The 12,901-nt window shown below is 29.3% G+C and overlaps 1 pseudogene across 1 annotated transcript; it reads right to left on the bottom strand.

Moving 5' to 3' along the window:
• Positions 1-10,990: 10,990 nt before the first annotated feature.
• On the bottom strand, positions 10,991-12,901 carry LOC110265683 (pentatricopeptide repeat-containing protein At2g20710, mitochondrial pseudogene; annotated as a pseudogene). The gene is made up of 2 exons (XR_015896666.1): positions 12,570-12,901; positions 10,991-12,058 (listed from the first exon to the last, which is right to left on the bottom strand). The product of XR_015896666.1 is annotated as a pentatricopeptide repeat-containing protein At2g20710, mitochondrial pseudogene (transcript).

Raw genomic sequence — 12,901 nt, 5'->3', positions numbered from 1 at the left:
TAATACATGTTTGTTTCTTTGAGACCTAACTTATTGCTCCACCACCTATGGTAAAAATCCATTATGAAGTGGATTTGTTATCACTAAGATTTGTAATCCAACTTGCGTCGGAATAACCTTCTAAAACTGCGGAATAATCACTATAATGTAATCCCAAGTTTATAGTTTTCTTGAGATAACTAAGAACTCTTGTTATATCTTTCCAATGTTGATTGCTAGGCTTTCCTGTAAACCTTGATAATTTGCACATAGCAAATGCTATATCAGGTCTAGTACAATGCATTGCATACATTAAACTTCCTATAGCACTAGCATATTCTAATTGTGCTATAGGTCTTCCCATGTTTCCTTCTAATTTAAGATTAGGATCATACGGCGTATTGGATTCTTTAATTATGAGATGATCAAACTTTTCCAATACCTTTTTGATATAATGAGATTGACTTAAAGTAAAGCCAACTTCATTCTTATGCACCTTTATACCTAATATTGTATCAACTTCATTCAAATCCTTCATCTTGAATTTAGAAGTTAGATACTCCTTCGTTATACGAATTCCTTCTAAATTTGTTTCGATGATTAACATATCATCAGCATATAAACAAATGATTACTCCATAATCTTTAGTAAATTTTGAGTAAATACATTTATCCGCACTATTATGTGAGAAGCCATTTGATAACACCACTGAATCAAATTTCTCATGCCATTGTTTAGGCGCTTGTTTTAGCCCATACAAAGACTTAATTAATTTGAAAACTTTCTTTTCATTTTCGGGTAGCACATAGCTTTCCGGTTGCTCCATATATATTTCTTGTGAAACGTTAGTATCATTTTGGGAAAATTCTAAATTAGAAGTTGAATAATTGATAAATTTGTTTTCAATAAATTCTACATCTCTTGATTCAACAACTACATTAGACACTAAGTCTAATATTTATATGCTTTAGAATTTTGAACATATCCTATAAAAGTGCCTTTTATGCCTCTTGGCCCTAATTTGGTTCTCTTTTGATCAGGAACTCGATAAAAGGCTAAACACCCCCACACTTTAAGATAATTTAATTAGGTTTCTTTCCTTTCCAAATTTCATAAGGAAAAACCTTTCTATGTCTTGATGGTATCCTATTATGGATATGACATGATATCAATAATGCTTCACCCACAAATTGTAAGTCAATTTTGCATTTAGTAACATTGAATTAACCATATCCACTAAGGTACGGTTTTTCCTTTTTTTTTTCTTTCCGCCAAACCATTTTGTTGTGGAGTATATTGAGTGGAAGATTCATGAACAATACCACATAATTCACAAAAATTATCAAATTCATTAAAAAAAATATTCTTCACTTTGTAGTGTTTCAGGGATCACCACTTGTAGATCATGAAGTCTACTTACAAGGATTTGTAATTCATGAATTTGATCCATGACAGACATAGTATCATTCATAATAAATTCAAAATATTTCATCATAATAAACTTATTTGTTCCTTGTCGCTTAGTATTGTACTTTTCTTCCAAAGATTTTCAAATCTCCAACGGTGATTGAATTAACATATGACCTCGACATGCAATAGTATCTGCATCACGTTTCTTCTTCAGTTGAACAATCTTTTCTTCCTCTTCCAGTGTGAAATTTTCAGCAGCATTAGCAATTGGTGTAGTCTTTGAGTTAATCACATATGCAAGATTGAGAACTGAAAGAAGAAACGCCATTTTGTCCTTCCAACTATTGAAGTTCGTTCCATCAAAGCAATCAAACTTGACAAACTCTTGATTTATGACCTTGAACATGGTGTTTTGATCTTGTGCCATCTTCAAGAAATATCTCTCTAAAATTGTTGGGTAAATTAGTATGAGAAGATGACAAAATCTTATATTTGTGTAGTGGTTTCAAGGCACGATTAGATCGCTTTCTTTAGAGAGATATTTGTCCCCACACTTAGTTGCTATAGGGTTGATGATAATACTCTCCCAGAATATAATGAAACCTAAGAATTTCTTAATTAGCAATAGTAAGAAATTCTCAACTCTCTTGAACAAAGAAAATTTCTTAATAGTTGATTAAAATGTACACTTAGTACTTGTATCTCTGAAATAGTGGACAATTATTTATACATATTGTACGTAGCAATTATGATTAATTACGTATACAAATGGTTGTGTCTTTTCTATTGTCAATAGATACAATGTTTTAAACATACACAATTCTTAAAGAGTTGTATTCCTTTAGCCAATAGACACAATGTTTTGAACATACGCAATCTTTAAAATGTTGTGTCCCTTTAACCAAATAATACTAAACAGTTAGTAACCATTTATTAATATTAATAATAATATCAATAATATTAATAATATTAATTAATCAAATTTGTAAATACCCTTCCTTATTATCATGAGTTAGGCACATATAAAAATCTGGTTCAGCCATCTGGATGATTCTTCTAGAAGTCAAACGGATTGGTTCAATTTGTTCGAAGTTCGAACACGTCCGTTTTAATATGTTTAAGCCGGACGGTTCAATTATATATCAAATGAAGTATACATGAATATCCAAAATAAAAATCCCCCCATTTAAAGGAAGATGAATGCTATAGTATCTATTATATTATATTTAAATTATTAAAAAGGATAAATAAATAATAGTTAATAAATTTTATATAATTTATTTTTTATTTTAAAAAATAAATTAAACAATTTAGACACCATAACAAAGACACCATAAAATTCACTTTAAAGAAAATTCGTTGAACTAAATGAATTAATCCCTTTTTTTTGTCTAAAGGAATAACTTTTAACAAAAAAAATCTATTTTTAGGTTAAAATTTTTTTGTCTGATTTTTTTTTTGCCTTTTTAATAAGTTATTGACTTAAAATTTGAGATATTTTGATTAAATCATGAGGTATTTGTGTTGGATTATTAAAAAAATATAAAAAAAATGAGAAAAAAAATAAACGGACTAAACAAATCATTCCGTTTATTTCACACAGCAAGTCCCTTTAATTCATGGGTTAATTTGATTGAATTTGTTAAATGTCTTATTTTAGGGATCTTTCTTAGACAAAAATTACTCATTTAAACTTTTAAAAGTGGTTAAACAGGATTCTAGAGTTTCGTTTATTTTAGTCATGATGATGAGTTAAAACTCGACTAAGATTGTGTTTGAAATTTGTATTTAACACACAAATGAAGAGATAGAGATAGAGACATATATTTTCTGTTTTTACAACAAAAAAGCTGTATCTTTTTTTCATAACAAAACAGATTTTATATATACGATTTTGTTTCTTGAGAGACTCAATTACCTGAGAATCTTGGTGGTATTCACTCACGGATTCAAAAAAATTTTGTAGCGAAAACAACAATATTACAATGGTGGCTACTCTGATAAAGTTGTCAGTTTCATCTTTTTGTAAAGACGTTTTTTATTTTGTGGTTGTTATTGATTTAAAAGCGTATCACTAAAAGTGTTACTTAAAGAGAAAGTGTTATCCTTAATCGTTAACTTGGCTCTGATACCAATTTTTCAATTTTGACTTTTCTTTTAATTTCTTTTTCGAAATTTCTACTAACTCTTCATATTTTGCTTCGAATAAGTTTATAATTTGTATAGATTCAATTGGTGGTGCTTTATTCAAAGGATTTTGATAAAAATAATTTGCAACTTCGTAATTTAAAGTATTAACCATTTCTACAATTTCTCTTGTATTTATTATATGATTATTTATTACTAATCCTTGATGTATATTTATAATTCTGATTTCGTACTTATAGTTTTTTAATTCTGTTCTAATTTCTATCATTATAATATTTTTTTACATGGATTATTATATATAAAATCTTTTATCTGTTTGTCTTTTTCTTTAATATAATTTCTCAAATCCTTAAAAATTTCTTTTATTTCTACACTTTCTCTTGTTTCTAAATATCTTTCTAATTTTTCAATTTCATTCTTCATTTTTTCTTTCAACAGCTTTAATTCTTTTAAATCGTAATATGGTTTCCAGGCATTTATAAATTTCTTAAATTTAATTCCAACTTGTTTATGTTTATTCTTATTTCTATCCTTTTTATTATAAGATCATCAATTTCGATCTAAAGATTATTTAATTCTCTTTTATACTCCTCTATTTTACTTTTTAATTTTCTCGCTCTTTTCCTTTTTATTTTATTTTCTGATTTTTCAATCTTTTTATGCTTTATCATAATTCCTAAAAACAGTTTTGTTTAACATTATTTATTTTAGAATTTCTGCAAACTCTATCATCGATTCATCACTATTTTCTAGAGATTCTTTTAATTTATTTAGCTCTTCAACTTCTCTTTTCAACTTGTTATAGATTATTTTTAGAGCTTCAAATGCTCTTTGATTTATTTCAGAAAACTGCAAATAATTCAAACGATTCTCTCTTTCAAAGAGCTCTTGTTTCTTATCTTGATAAGTTACATATATTTCTTCTTTATTTATTGTCATAATTTAGTATTTAGGGTTTCATTTAATTTTTTGACCTTTTTTGTTAATTCTTTTATTTCAGAATTTTCTTCTTTAATCTCTAACTTAGATAAATTTAAAGGACTATTAATTTTAGATTCTCTTATTTAAAAATTCGATGAAACCAATTTTCCTGATGGTTCTTTTAATAATAGAACTGGGTTTTCAATAGCTTTATATTTTGGTATTTCTGTTTTTACAATTTTCTGAAATAATTCATCGACATAAATTCTTTCTCTATTTTTAAATATTATACTATGATAGCTATTTGTTAAAGCATAATTTATTGCATATGTAATTGAAAATGGTTATTCATCTTGTTCCATTAGATTCTTTCTGTGAAATTTATAAGCCAAACTTATAGATCTTCCAAGATTTTCAGTTGATAAAGGTATAGCATATCCAAGATGGGCATTAAATTTAACATTTACATTTGCCAAATTTCCATGAACAATTCCAATTATTTGATCTATTGGGTTATCAGTAATTCTTTTGTCACAGATTGCTAAACTTATTGGTGAATTAATTCCTTTCATATATGTAGATTTGATTAAGACTTGTATGGTACTAATATGAATCCATCCAATTTTAGATCTTTTTTGTTGATCCTTAATTTTCTCAATCTGTTTACTCAATTTTTCATCATTTATCAAAGCTATTTCAAGTTCTCCATTGGCAGATTTTATCTTTATAGGGGTTTCAAGTTGAATTTTTTCATAGTATATTATATTTTTTCTATTAAAAACTTCTTTTAAAAGACTTTGTTTATTAAAATTTTCATTTGATTTGAGATTTAATTCTGTTTTTAGAACAGCCTGTTTTTCATTATCTAATAAAGCAGTTAATCTATAATAATCAGATTCTTCCGTTAATTCTAAACTTTCTAAATAATTCATAACTAAAAGACTAAGATGAAGATGTACCTTTTTGGAGAAAAACTTCCTTTATTTAATATATTTTACATAAGGTATTTTTATCTCCAAAGGGGAGATTGTAGATACTAACTCCAGAGGGGAGTTTAGAACTATTTTTCCCTAAGGGAATTCTTTGTCAGACTACAGAATTGCCTCGGTAGCTTCCTCCTTGCTCTCCTAGTATATGAGTACTCTTAGCCTTCTGCTTTCTGTTTTCTGATACCCTCTTCAATTGCCTAAGCAACCTATTTATAATAGTTGGGTCTGATGGACAATTCCCATCTTTACCCTTCTTATGACGTCATTGCTTACGTCATTGTTTATTATCTTGCACCAGCTACATTATTGGTGCTTTATGACCTAAGCGCTTACGTCATTATGCAATAATGTTGAAGGATGCTTCAGATGCACTGTCCTCTTCTTTTATCGTGTGGGCTTCAGATGCACTGTCCTCTTCTTTTATCATGTGGGTTGATTCCGTTTCATTATTGCTTTCTTCAGATATTTCTGAGGCACATAGCTGGCACTTGTAGTCTTCTCTATCTTTTATCAAATAGCAGAGATTCCTCTTTGTCCCTTCAGGGAGCTTTTCTAAAAGTCCAGATAAATTATAGAATGCTGATTCAAATTCCACCAAGAGTCTCATCTCTCTTTCTTCGATTTCATTTCTTTTACTGGACACAAGCAGAGTATTTCTACTTTTATAATTAATCCTTGTGTGAGATTCCTTCGTTATTTTTTGAGTTCTTTCAAAGACCCTTGCTAATGTGCTGGCTAGTCTTCCTTCATGACTGTAAATTGTTAAATCTTGAATTCGATCAATTGGTTAAAAATTTCCTGGAAAGACGGACATGAATATTACTTGGTGTGCTGGAACCAAGCATTCTTCTTCTTCATTAAAAATAGGTTGACTGTTTGTAAATTTTAGGGATACATCCCTTGGATTTATATTGTCAATCATATTTTTAAATCTCTTTACTGCATCAACAAATCCTGCAAGAAACTCACTAATAATTTTTAGATCATTAAAAATTAAAATTGTATCAATTAATCCATACTGGAAAAACTGATAAGTGTCAGATGGGGAAGCATCTGGAAAGATAACCAGCTTTGTTAGCTGTTCTTTGGCAATAGGATAATATTCCAAAATTGCCCTTTTTTTTTCAGTCCAATTCAGGACTATATTAAGGGTTTCTTTGAGATTTGATCTACAAACCCTTTTCTTTTTCTTCATTTCAGCCCATGTAGGAATGTTTCTTATTATTCCTGTTCTCTGAGTTTGAATTGGAGCTTTATCTGCTCTTTTTAGGGTTTGCCCTAGATGAAGAGCTTCATATTCCCTGAAGGATTCCTTTGCCTCTTCCAGTGTTAAAAATCCTCCTTTATGAATTATCCTTGATTGATGTGTGAATGGTGCTGCTTTTTTCCAGGCATCATATACTCCTTTCATGGGGCCATTATAAATTACATAATATTTTTTATCTTGGGTGAATTTTTTAATAATTTCAGCAATTGTTATATTTTCTGAAATTTTTTCTTCACCTGATTTGTCCACCATGCTTAGCTGGCTGAACTCTGATGGTTTCGCTTGTTGTGTTGATTTTATTGCTTCAATGGCCTTCTTGAGAGATTGGATCTGTGTTCTTATTTGCTGACAATGCTTGCATTTTTCGAGTTCTTGCTCATATTTTTGAATTTCTTGATCTAATGCGTTGTAGACGAACTCCATTCTCTTGTTAATGTATCTGCAATAACATTTTTGTCACCCTTAATATATTCAATCTTTATTGGATATTGTAACAAAAATAATTGCCATCTTACCAATCGTCCATGATTATAATCAACTTTTAAATTATATCGTATGAAACCTGTTAGGTAACTTGAATCTGTCCTTAATGTAAATTCTCTTGGTAGTAAATCAATTTTCCATTTTTTAAGAGATTTAATTGTTGCTAGAGTTTCCTTTTCATGAGTAGTATATCTCTATTCTGTTGGAGTAAAAGTCCCTGAAATATACCTGCAAAGTAATTCCTTTGGGGAATATTTAGAATCTAGTGATTCTTTTTCTTGTTCCAAACTTTTTATAACTTTCTTAGCTTTTAGACATCCTGACCAGGTTATGTTCGAAGCATCTGTTTCTACTATTAAGTAGTCGTTTTCTTCTGGAATATAAAGTTCTGGAAGTTTTTCACATAATTCTTTGACTCTTTGAATTTGTATACTATCTTTTTCTTCCCATTTTCATTCTTTTTTAGTATTTATTTTTGAGAATAAGCTTTTAGTGTATTCTGTTATATTTTTTAAAAATCCTTTATCAGAAATATAATTTATACACCCTAAAAATCTTTGTAATTGTTTTCTATCTTCTATTTTATTAGGAAATAAATGTATCTTTTCTAAAATATTTGGTTGAAGTTTTAGCTTTCCTTGAGTGGATAGAATTAATCCAAGAAACTCTATTTCTTATTTTGCTATTCTTGCTTTCTTTTTGCTAAGAACTAATCCTTTTTCTTTACATCTTTCTAAAACTATTAATAATTTTTGAAAATGATCTTCTTTATCCTGTTTTGTAAAAATTAATATATCATCAATGTAAACTAAAACAAATTCATTTAACTCTTTTAAATTTTCTTCCATAAATCTTTGATAAATACCTGGGGCTTGTTTTAATCCGAATGGTAATACATTCCATTCATAGAGCAACACACTTGTTGATTCTTTTGTTGGGCAAGTAAAAGCAGTTAATTTCTTTGTTTCTTCGTCTAAACGAAGTTGCCAATATCCTGATTTTGCATCAAGAGATGAAAACCAAGTTGCTCCTTTGATTTTTTCTAAAATAGAATCTTTTCTTGGAAATTTATGAGCATCACCAATAGTTGCTTCATTCATCTTCTTATAATTAATTACCATTCTTCGTTTTCCTCTTTTAATTTTATTATTGTTTTCGACATAAAAGGCTGGAGTCGCATGAGAACTTTTACTTAATCTTATAATTCCTTTTTCCAAAAGATCTTTACATTCTAATGAGAACTCTTTTCTATCTCTTGCGGAATAAAGAATTTTATTTGGAACATTTATTTCTTTTGTAGGATCTTTTAATTTAATGCTTACTAATTCTTTATTTGTATTTTTAATATCTAAAGGATTTTCAGCGCAAATTTCATCCAAAAGTTCTTCTATCTTTATTTCAATATTATTTTTTGGAATATTTATCTGAAAATATAAATTTAAATAACATGTTTCTAATATAGAAAATATTTTAAATTTTAAAATCTTATCTATAGTAGTAGTTGGTATTTTTATACGTTTTGATTTTTGATTTATTGAAGAATCGTGTGGAGCTTTTAAAACTATTTATGTTAATTCTTGAATGAATGGATGATATAGCTTTAAAAAGTTATTTCCTATAATAAAATCCATTCCAGAATCTAACATATATATAGATGGAACAATGAACCTATAATTTTGAATAAATATTTCAGCCATCTCTGCTTTTTGGTCAATTTTATGTATTGATTTGTCAGCTATTCTAACTCTTAATGATTTCTTTAATTTTTTCCAATCAAGTTTTATATTTGTACTAGCAAAGCATTGTGTTGCTCCAGTATCTATGAAAGCATTTATAAACTTTTCTGTTATTTTTATAGTAATAAATGTGGCATTATTGCTCAGTCTCTGAGTCTGTTTCTGAGACATATTCAAAAATATAGTCTAAGTTATCATCTGATTCTTCTAATGGTTCCATGAAACAAGACTTAGCAATTTCTATTTGTTTGGTAAGGTCCTTTTTATCCTTCTTTTTTGGACATTCATTTGCATAGTGTCCTTCTTCTTGGCAATACCAACACTTATAATTTTCTTTTTTATTTGGACAATAGTCATTTTTTTGTCTTTTATTTTTATTGTTATTTCTTTTTCTAAAATACCTATTTTTTCTCCAGTTTGGATAGTATTTTCTTTTTCTAAATTGATATTTTCTTTTTCTTTGAAAATTTTTATTAAGACCATATTTTTGAGGTATTTCTTCATTATCCTGACAGCAAATTCTAATTATATTTGCAAATCTTTTTTGAGTCGCTTCTTGCATACAACGTTCTTTTATTTCCTCTCTTATTGCAGAGGTTGCTCCACCAAAATTATTTTCAATTGTCCCTCTATTTATTTCTCTTATAAATCTTTCCATTATAAATTCATTAGCAGGATATGGAAGTTTTGTTATATACATACTAAGATAATGGTCTTTATCTTCTTCTTTTAATTTATAATAATGTATTCTATATTCACATATATAAGATTCCACATTACATAATCATATATTTGAATATTAGCTAAATGGTTTTTTTGCTTCTTGATATTCTTTATTATAGACTTCTTGTCTATGATCTATAATATTTTTTCCAAAAAATTCTTTATATAGAATCATCATTATATGTAATATCTTGTCATAAGCTGTTGTTTTTGTTGCTAATTCTTCTATTATTTGGTTTTCTATTGATGTCATATAATCTCTTACAGTTCCTTTAGTATGAAACCCTATATAATTCCAGATATCTCTTCCAAACAATTCACTAAGTTTTGGATTAGTAAAGACTTCTAATAAAAAGGAATTCAACCAGTTCTCGAAAATTTCTTTTTCATTCTTTTTACAGTCTAAATCGAGCATTCTTTCTCCTTCCATTTCCTGGATTTTAGGAACGTATTTTGATGGTATTTTTGTGTACTTTGAATCTTTATTCATAAATCCCTTTTTAAAAGCATAATTTTCAAAACCTGTTTCCCATTTAAATTGAGATTGATTATCCTTAGATGTTCTAGCTTCATTTTTTACTTGTTTTGGAATTGTTGGTTCTTCATCACTTGAATAATCTAAGATGTGTTCTTCATTTTCTATATTTTCAGAATTTACTAATTCTTCTTCTATTTGAAATTCTTGTTCTATAATATTATTTTCTTGAGCCATTTTTAATTGTTTAAAAAGCATTGTAACTTCTTCTATTTTTTCTTCAATATTCATAATTTCAATGGTGGTTTTACTTTTAATTCTGTTATATTGATTATATTTTGAAAATTTTCTTCTTTGGGATTCTCTTTCTGAAAATATTTATTTAATATCTGTTTAATTTTGTTTATATTAGATTCCTCTTTTTCCTTATTTCTTTGAAATTTTATGGATACTAATATTTCTTCAAGCATATCTACTATAGAATTTAATTGTGGGTTAAAAGTATGATAAAGATGTGGGGAATAATTTCCATGGTAATATTTTTTAGAAATTCCGTGTGAAAAATAAGTTTTTTCAGGTTTTTGAAGTCCTTCAATAAAACTTATAGTAAAATAAAGATTTTGAGAAAAATCATTTTGCATTGATTTTAAGAATTCGGTGTCATTGCAATTAACATTAGTTAAAATCATTAGTTTTTGATCTATTAATTTTGATAATTTAATTATTTCTCTCTTAAATCTTCTAATTTACTTTTTTCCATTAGGTAACGCTTTTTTTATAAAAAGCTATGGTTCTAAGTGTTTTGTAGTGAAAAGTGTGGCTTTAGAATGTATGGTTTAGGTTTTGCCACGTAGGCGTCTTTAGAAAAAGTTGTTTGTAGGATCTTTATTTGAGTGGTGGCTTATTACAATAGTACAAAAAAAATGATAAAAAAATTAATATCTATATTCCAAAGTATATAAATAAATTTTTAATAATCAAATTAGTAACACATCAAGAATAGTCTTTCATTGCTTGAACTGCTTTCTCCATATTATTATCCGCGCAGTAGTGTTCTGCCAAACTTTCCCATGTAGACGCTTGCAATTGCTTGCCGCTATCCAAAAGCCTCTTGATACAAGCCTCAGCCTTATCCAACATACCCAATTTACAATAACTATGGATCATAAGATGTGGAATTCTGGTATCGAAAACTTTGTAATTGGACTCCCATTCTTCCATGATCTTCTCAGCTCCAAAAATGTCACCTAACTTCACCAAAGAGCTTAACATTAACAAGTGACCTTGGTTGTAAAATCGCTTCCTGAGTTTGCACTTCCCCCAAATTCCATAAACCTTAGCCTTATTACCAATACCAGCATATATAGTTAGAATAGATAAACAGGCAACAGGGTTGCCTAAAGCTAGCTGCTCTGATTTCTTCAGTGCTGACAAGGCCTTCTCGACATTGCCACCTTTCAGATAACCGTTTTTCTGCGTAGGTACGCCAACTAACAGTTACCAGAGGATCAACTTCCATCCTGATTAGTTACTTGTCTATCCCTTGTATGTCTGCAGCAACAACATGTGCATTCAAGAGAATAGTATATGTACCAGGCTCGCGTAGGTCCTTTTCCATCATTTCTTGCATTAGGCTATCCAATTTCTCATATTTGCCTAACTCTGCATACAGTTTCAACATCTTATTGTAACACATGGGGGAGGACATGGGATAAATCTCCCTGATTTTCTTCATCGGAGCCTCCACTTTCTCCAAAGATTTATGCTCTGCATAGCATTCCGCGAGGCAACATTTATCTTGAATTTAATTCGGGAATTAGGAATGTCTTGGTAGAAGTTCTCAGTTTGTTCAAGGCCACGAACTATCGATAGCAATTTGAGATGTCTGCTGAGGTCAAGTCATATTTTTCTGACTCACGCATCCATTCTGATAACTAACAAAAGCAATGTTCCATCAACTCTCCATATTAGGAGTCATTAGTCAAGCACAGCAATACTATAAGCATCGTTTAAAAAATTGAACTAACTAGTGAAACCTTGCTATCAATTATCATGATTCAATTGACTTACCCGGTTGAAATTATAATCGAATCAATGGTTGGGCAATACAAAAATATCAAAACACAACTATAAGTAAACCCTATCCTTATCCCGTTAGATTAATAAAACAAACACCACCATAGTATCTTGTCGTATACCATAAACTAACTAAACAAACTAGCATCGAAGTAACATAGAACAGAACATCATTTTCAACTTGCACAAACTTTGCCTAAATAAATGAAACAAAACAATGATCCGATTATAACTTATATTGTCAGTCACTACAAGACGAACATGAATCCCAATCAGAAACCAGCTGCATTCAGTGTTTTAGATGAAACTATGAAAGGGTACCATTGAATAAGCTTCACTATATCGTAAAAGAAAAGTAAAACCTCAAGGGCGTGCGTATAGCAACGTCTCCGACAGAGGCATGCGATGAGATATCGGATATTTTCGTGAGTGATGGATCCGCCATCTTGAACCCATTGGTTGAGAATGGAGGTCACTGGGGTTGTGGGGTCCCGATTATCCTGGACTATTTTAGCTTCGAGTTCATCGAAAGAATGAAAAGAAGAAATCAGTGATTTTGTTGAGTATAATTGATAGGCAGAAAGACGGGAGGTATTGAAAAGTTTGCAAATTGATCGAAATAACATCATCACTTCCACTCTCAACTCTCGACTCTGCGTTTCTCTCCTTCCTCAGAAGAAGGCCAAATATACGA

The sequence above is a fragment of the Arachis ipaensis genome, chromosome B8, assembly GCF_059453495.1.
Source record: "Arachis ipaensis isolate K30076 ecotype BB chromosome B8, ASM5945349v1, whole genome shotgun sequence".
NCBI classification, from domain to species: domain Eukaryota; kingdom Viridiplantae; phylum Streptophyta; class Magnoliopsida; order Fabales; family Fabaceae; genus Arachis; species Arachis ipaensis.
This window is presented reverse-complemented; position numbering and strand designations above follow the sequence as displayed.